The 8,298-nt window shown below is 39.4% G+C and overlaps 1 protein-coding gene across 1 annotated transcript in view; it reads right to left on the reverse strand.

Moving 5' to 3' along the window:
* The window catches only part of il1rapl1b (interleukin 1 receptor accessory protein-like 1b), a 142,578-nt gene extending 136,081 nt beyond the window's left edge, over nt 1-6,497 (reverse strand). Inside the window, exons 1-2 of the mRNA XM_048172702.1 lie at nt 5,813-6,497; nt 2,108-2,559 (exon numbers count right to left, since the gene is read on the reverse strand). The gene's annotated coding sequence lies outside the window, so the exon portion shown is untranslated. The remainder of the gene's footprint in view (nt 1-2,107; nt 2,560-5,812) is intronic.
* Nucleotides 6,498-8,298: the final 1,801 nt, after the last annotated feature.

Here is an 8,298-nt window from a genome sequence, read left to right on the forward strand (position 1 = left end):
TTTAAACGGTTTTAAAAGGAAACGAGACCTAAAACATTCACTTTCACTAAAGTTCATGATTATCATCAATATGTTATGCATCAACTACCCAAACATACAGTAATTGTTGAACTCAATTAAAGGGTTAGTTCACCCAAAAATGAAATAATTGTTTATCCTCCATAAAAAGCAACGAAATTACCACATTTAAGGTCCAGAAAAGTAGTAAAGACATCGTTAAAACAGTCATGTGACTGCAGTGGATCAACCTTAATGTTATGAAGAGACGAGAATACTTTTTGTGCGCAAAAACAAAACAAAAATAACCACTTTATTCAACAATCTTTTTTTTTTACGTTGCAGTGCTTCCAGGTTCTATGACAGAACGGCGACTGCGCACAAAAAGTGTTGATTATATTGCTGTCTATGGACGAGTCTCTCGGTTTTCATCAAAAATGTTAATTTGTGTTCTGAAGATGAACGAAGGTCTTATGGGTCTGGAATGACATGAGGCAGAGTAATTAATGACAGAAATTTAATTTTTGGGTGAACTAACCCTTTAATTTACTCAAATGCAGTTTGCATTAAACTTTCCAAAAGCCATCTGACAAGATGAGATCTTTACAGCATTAATATTTTTTCATCAATAAGAGATTAATGAGCTGCACAAGAGCTTGAGCGTTGGTGCTCGAGGGCTGACGAGTCTCACGATCGCAGGAAATCATGTAATTGGCATCTATTTAAGATCTAAGAACCAAGCGCCTCCAGACCTCAGATCCGCTTTGAGGCCGGAGAAAATGTGCTGCAAATTAAACCTTAAACCTGAAAGAAAAAAAAAAAAAAAAGATTCTTCCAGAAGAAGCTTGTTTGAATGGGAAGAAGAGAAGCCACATCACTCTTAAAAATAAAGGTTCTTTATTGTCATCGATGGTGCCATGAACAACTTTTAACATCCATGAACCTTTCCATCGGACAAACGGTTCTTTGGGGAACCAAAAATGGCATCACTTCCAAAACCCTCTTTTGGAACCTTGTGATCATTATCAATTATGAAATTTACTGCATTAATAAACTCTTGTTTGATGATGGAATAATGTGCTTTTTGTGCTCCTATTAAACATAGGACATCTTTATGTCATGTTTAAATAATCAGATCCATCTGAGATCTCGCAACACAGTTTCTCAACAGACGGTTATAATGAGGACAAATGACACAAGAAAATCATTGAACGTATGATGGAAATGTAGTTTTGTGAAGCAAGAGCCACTGCATCCAAACCACAAACACTTCAGCAGGACAAACCAAAGAAACCCTGAATACTGTACAAACTGAACTGAATCTATCTGATCAAACACAGGCCTGTGAGATATTCAGCACTGACTCATTAACCTTATTTCAGTCGTTTTTGTTTATTTGTTTTTTAATTGTGGAGTAATTTTCTCTTCTTCATCTCTCTCTCTCTGATGACAGATATAACCCTTCATTTAACGCGTCTCTCTCAGATCTGTCCTGCTCTCGCGTCATTTCTGAGATGCTGCAAACGCGTCTGCAAGAATGAAAATGAATCTCACTAAATACCGAAGATTCAGTCCAACTCTCTCTCTCTCTCTCTCTCTCTCTCACACACACACACACACACACACACACACACACACACACACACACACACACACACACTGATGCGTTTAAATGAATGCGTTTCTGCGTGAACTGGCGTGTGTGTGTGTGTGTGTGGTTCATTTTGGCTAATTCTCATTTTAATTTCTACAGGAACTGTCTGGATTCGCTGCAGTAAAGCGCATTAAAACCTTCATATTTTTCACAGCAGAGTCAAACAGACCAACCATAAATCAATCATGATTTAAATGTTTCGTTTCACAGCAGCGGTTTATAGGACGAATCATAATAATCAATCAGGTCAGATGATATATTTTTATTTCTGTACATTTGCCTTTACATTTACAAGTTTATTCATCTCATTTTCTTTGAAGAAAAATCATTTGATTCAATTAACCGCATGTGACAGAACAACGAAACATTTAAATGCTTCTTAAAAATACATTTTCGGTATCAAACTTTTATAGATAATGAGCGAGAATAAATGTGGCAAACACAGAATCATCTCACCCAAAGTGATGGATACAGATATCAGCAAAGACCGAATGAAACCATCAGATCTGAGGACCTCTCCAAACGAATAAAAGATGAAGGAATTCTCAAGAAATCAGGAAGAAAAATCCACATCAGCTGTATTTGTCATGAGATAAATCCTCTTCATGGCGCGCAGGTGAACACCAGAATCAAATGATGATGATGAAGAGGAGGAGAGATCTAAGATGATGAAGATGAAGCATCAGTTAAATGTGTGTTTTCTCGTCATCATCTTCAGCGCACATGTGTGTTATTGAGCAGGTCCAGTATCTCCATCATCGCGCGGCGGATCGCAGCACATCTCCGCACATTCAGCCCGCAGTGCGCGTCACATCCACCGGCTCCAGCTCACCGTCCGGCGCTCAGACACACGCGAGCACAGCCGATGACAGGCGCGGGTCTCTGGATGCTGCTGCGTCCATCCTCCCCTAGAGCAGGACGAGAGAGAGAGAGAGAGAGAGAGAGAGAGAGAGAGAGAGAGAGTCAGTCACTGCAGACGCGCACTGCCGCCCAATGGAGAAGATCTTCTGATTCCAGCAGCCATAATGCAGGTGAGGGACACACACACACACACACACACACACACACACACACATCAACAGGACACACCAGAACATTGTAAGTTCGTGTTTATAATTTGAACAACAGAACTGACATTTTTATTGGATTTGGCCCAGTTATGCATAATCCTCCACACTGACATCATCCGATTTTGAGAGACTTTACATAGGTCCTTCGTTCCGCGGCTGGATTGGGATGTTCCCGGTGTGTGTGGAACGTGAGGCTCATGAATGGCTCTTGTTTGATTCCTCCGTGGGCCCGTCAGAGCTGTGGCCTCTAAAGCGCCTCTCTGTGAGGGGAATTTCGATGAAGGGCTTCGACACCGAAGAAAAGAGCCCTCAGAGCCTGAGTGGCTCCTCTGTCCTCTCCGTGTCAGAGTCGCGGGACAAACGTGACTCCGTAATAAATGGAAAGACAGACAAATGCGGCTTTGATTGCAGAGAAATTGATTGACATTGGTGCTGTTCCATCATTTCAAACCAAACAACCACAGAAAAACCAGCTTTGTGTGTTTGGTTTTTAATTTGAGCCACTTGGACAAGAAAAACTTTACAAAGACACAATAAAAATGCATACCAATTTGCATATTAAATAGGCTACAAACTCAGAGTGAAGGCAGGTGAATTGGAGGTCTTTTAAATTGAGATGAATGACAGAACATTAGTTTAAATACATTGTATTTAAACGAATGATGTTCGGCTTCATCGGAGATCACTAAAATTAATATTAAAGAGGTGTGTGAACTCGCAAGTATGATGTCAGACACTGTAATTTGCTCTGGCCCCCTCCCTGCTCGTCGGCAGTGTTGCCAGTTTAGGGATTTTGTCACTAGATCTAGTGACTTCTCCACCCTTTTGAGGCTTTTTTCAATTTGCCATTATGATGTCATCTACTGACATTTAGCTACCAGTTTTAGCTACTTAGCAGACCGCACGTGATGTCACCGTCAGCCGCTGTGATTGTGGTCACGCCCACTGAGTGGCAAAAAGACTGAGAGGCAGCATTGGTTTTCAGCGTGAATGCTGCGAAAAACACATAAAACACATCCAAAATGGGAATAAGCTTTGCAATTGAATTTACAGTTAGATTTGACAAGAAATCTGAGATTTATTTTTACATACTGCTGAAAGCTACAGAAAAGAGAAGCAAATAGATCGTACAGAAACAACTGGACTCCAGGCAGGGAAATGTGGATCTGCAGCTATGATTTTGTGTCAAAATGTTAGATTCTGAGGTAAAATCAAACCCTATATGTTATATTGGCAATTCATCAATTAAACATTTACCATCTTATATTCTGCACAATTGGGTTTTTTAAATAAACACTGACAAAAACTGTACAAGTTTTATGGCTGGACGATATATAAGTGATCACCCAGATTTAGATCTCATGTAGCCCCGCCCCTTTTCAGTGCTGCGCTCGTTGTCTTTTGACTTCCGGTTTTTAATTCCACAGCGATCTTATTTATGAATGAGCTGCTCGTTTTAAAATTTTTCTGGTCTACTGACATTTGTTAAGACATCTGCTTTAAACATTACAATGCTCATGATAACATTTGTTAACTCATACATTAAGTAAATCCACTTCACCAGCTAATTATTCTTTGACAGCGATGCCATAGAAATATGCAGGGCTACCGCAAAAACGGAAATTGTAAAGATGGCTGCGCGCACAAACGTTCACGGGCAGATTTGCATTATGTATTTCCCCAGCGTCGAAATCAGACACATCTAAATGTCAGGAAACACTATGTCAATATCCATGGATTAGGTTTCTTTGACAAGTTGTAAGGAACACTATCGAGCCCAACCTTTAGTGTAATTGTTTGTTTTACTTGCGTTTTTGCATTTTCCTCTATTAAATCCCATCATGCAGCAGCTCTTTTTCCACTCAGTGCGGCTAAGGGAGCGTGTTCTGGCGGGAAAGTGACGCCAATGCATATCCTCTATTGGCTTACAATTTACAAGAAAATACTATTTTAAGTAGTTTTACTTAAAAAAATACTCAAATTCAGTGCGTTACTTACCATTTAATTGTAATTATTTGTAAAATTTGAAAGCTATTTCTGAGTGAAAAATTGTTTCAAAGTAAATCCTAAATCATCTTGTTTTCTGTGTATGAAGTGAGCCAGTAGTATTACTCTGTAAAAAAAAAAAAAAATTCGATGTTGTAAATAAAACTGGATTAGATTAATGATGAACATTTTTGGAGCATGTTTTACAAGAAAATACTATTTCAGTCTTTCTACTTCAAAATTTTACTAATTCACTGTGCCAGTACACTGCAAATAAATCTCAACTTTATAGATTAAAGTTTATAAATTTTAATCTTTTTTTATTTTTTGCATGGGCTTTTTTGAATTTACTTGCTCCCAAAAGTTGAGATAACCTTTTTAATTTTGTCAGTTCGAATACATTTGACAAATCAATTGGATATATCCTGTAAATTAAGTTCAGATGACAAAAATCAGAAAGATTTTTTACAGTGTAGGGAATGTTGGGCAGAAAAATCATGGCCAATAGCAAAGCTATTAGATTAACTATAATTACTGGCAATATTTCAGTAAATCAACTTGTGTGCCATTGAGCTCCAGAACAGCCGGCTGGTGGAGAGCAGAAAGAGACTCGGCCAATCTGTGTATATGGATGATTGATAGAGGCTGATGGGTAAATGTGGTCAGAGATCAGCTCAGAGTCTTTCTACAGACCACAGGATGAGCGCCCCCTGCTGGACTCACTCTTACTCTTCCAGCGGATGTAGTTTTCCCAAGGAGGTCACCCATCCATCCAACTAACTAACCCGTGTCAGCCCTGATCAGCACCAGTGGGACACCAGCTCTGTCTCTATAGTGCTGAATGACTGTCATGAGCACAAACCTACAGGACAAACAGCCACTGATAGCCTGTGTCATTATCGAATCATCCACTTCAACAGCGAAGGCAAGAGTGGAGTCAGAGAGCTCGAGGACGAGTGCTGCTTTTCAAGTGAAGCTTTGCTTGAGTTAGAGTTGAGAAGGCTTGATTAGCAGAATCAGACGTAGTTGTCTTCAGGTTCAAACAAACAAACAAACCAACAGAAAATCAGCTAGTTATCACTGTGAGTTTCAGTGTGAGTCTTACCTTGATGAACACCTCACTGGATTCTTCTAACAGTGTCTGACCCGTCGGTAGCATTTCATGGATTCTATGACAGAGAACAATTATAATACTGAGACTAATGGTTATTTCCTCTTTTTGACACTCAAATCATAATGTGCATGTCCAGAAGCCACAGCATGAATCTTCATATATTTGAGATCCGTTCTGATTAACATTGGAGATGTTTGCTCAGAAGGTTGTTTTAGGAGGCGACAGAAACCAGGACAAGTTCCAGATTACCAATTCTCTTAAATTTCTATTCCGTTCTGTTTTATTCCATTGTGAATGATCTCACATTTAACTGGTGACTGCTTTTTGTGCTTTGGGAAAATTAAATCCCTATCTATGTTTGCACTGTGAACCGATTTACTATAGAGCCCCGTGTATGACTGAACGCTGAAGAATCCGGCAGTATGGATTCATTTACTGTAGACCCAAATTACATTTCAGTTCAGCAGTTATAGAGTTCCCTGTAGAAAGCCTGAGGTCTTGATTTTACACGCCTGGAGCGACAAACACCAGCAGGAAAGTTTCCACTGAATTCCTTTAGTCAGCTTTCCCGTCATCAGCATTCAGTCCTCAGACAGTGAAGAACTGGCATCAAAATATTCTTACATTATTTAATAATGTATAGCCTTATTAATTGGTAATTCTGGTGAATAGCAAAGTGAATATGTTCCTTTTGTTAAATGGGTCATGACATAGATTTTTTTATTATGTAAATATTTTCACTTATAATGCTAATAAAGTTTTTTGGAAAAATGGAAAAACGATTATTTTATTTATTATAAATAACAATTATTTTAACGATTATTTTAAAGATTAAGTTTCTTTGCAAACTCTCCATTACACTGTGCCTCATTTACAAAATAAAATGCTCCGAACAAACATATAATACTTTGTTGCAATCCCAGACGCCATTAAAATAAGCCTTCATTTTTTTCCAACGCTGGGATCCTTCTGAAGTCTGTAGAGAGACACAAGGCTGTCAAAACGAACATTATTCTTCCATATTTCCTGTTGTCGACAGACTCAAGTGTGTGGAGTGTGTCAGAAGTGCATCTGTATACTGTATCAGTGTAGACAGCATCAGTCATTATAACGGCTTCTGTTCGCTTTTGAAGAGACGCGACGCTCACATCCAGTGTAAGCCGTTGTCAGCCTTTGAGCAACTGAACGCCAGTGGGCGGGGCCTATGATAACAGTGGGCGGGGCCTATGGTGCAATGATATATAACTATTCATCGATGTCATGCTCTGGAAGCAGTCATATGCAAATATATTTTACCATGTGACGTCTTAAATCCCGCAATATCCAAACTCGCCGTATTTGGAGCTTGATTAAAAATGTTGCGTTTATAAAGAGGAGGGTGTTTTTAAGCTCTGAAACTTGCAGGATGTTTTAATTGTACAAAGACCTCTTATAGACAAATAATTTCTCATGACGTGACTCCTTTAACAAGCCCACATTGTAAGTCCTAATTACTCGTGTATTTAACATGTGGTTTGGAGGACATTTCTGTCCACTTCATGTGTCATGACGAGGCATCAGCCCGAACAGAAGCTCTTACACTGTTGAACAGCATGCAGACATTTCAGATTTGCTCCTAAAGGGTATTTATAAAAAGGCAGAGCCTGTTTGTACTGAGTGCACATGGTCAGCTCTGTTTTCACTGACTCTGTCCATCTGTGCAGATATTTTACAAACAGCACATCACTGAACAGCATCTATAACTGTATGCAATTTTTATTTGTTGCTTTTTTACTTGGTACAAACAGAATATATCACTATTTGCCCTAATCACACTTTGTTTAAATACATGCTGTCATTTACAACAGCTCAGCCTTTGCCATTTGAAAAAAAACACCAGTCAGACTACAAATCTACGATCCATTATTATTATTTTCATTATTACTACTGCTGTTTGATCAAACGGTGTGTGTTTGCTCAGTATTGGCCATTGACGCTATTGCTCAACGTCTCAACATTGGACTTGAGTTCTGCTGAGGTTTTCACTGGTGATGTGAGCCAAGCTTTACGTTCACTTGAACTGATCACTACTCATCTAAATGAAGCCAACTGGGAGATTATTGGTAAAAACCACAAAGGCTCAAACATGTGAGATATGAGCTCCTGGCATTGGGAAGCATTACTCACAAACATGCAGGATAAAGCCGTGGATCCCACAATGCCTTAGAAATAATACCACATGATAGACGAGGGTGTCAGCATCATTAGCCGGTTACTGCTGCCCTGCATATCAAACGTCAATTAAACATCGAGTTAGCCAATCAAGGCATTGTTGTGATGTCATGGGATGATGGCGAGTCCCATGTGAGTCATCAAGCGCTCACACGTAATTAATGCAGATGGCCCAGCGTTCCTCAGTCCTCTGGAACCGCAGCGCAAGGACGAGGAGTAATGATGAGAATAGCAAGGAGGAGACTTCAGAGAAAACGGCTTAGAGT

Source organism: Megalobrama amblycephala, linkage group LG21, assembly GCF_018812025.1.
Source record: "Megalobrama amblycephala isolate DHTTF-2021 linkage group LG21, ASM1881202v1, whole genome shotgun sequence".
In the NCBI taxonomy this organism is placed as follows: domain Eukaryota; kingdom Metazoa; phylum Chordata; class Actinopteri; order Cypriniformes; family Xenocyprididae; genus Megalobrama; species Megalobrama amblycephala.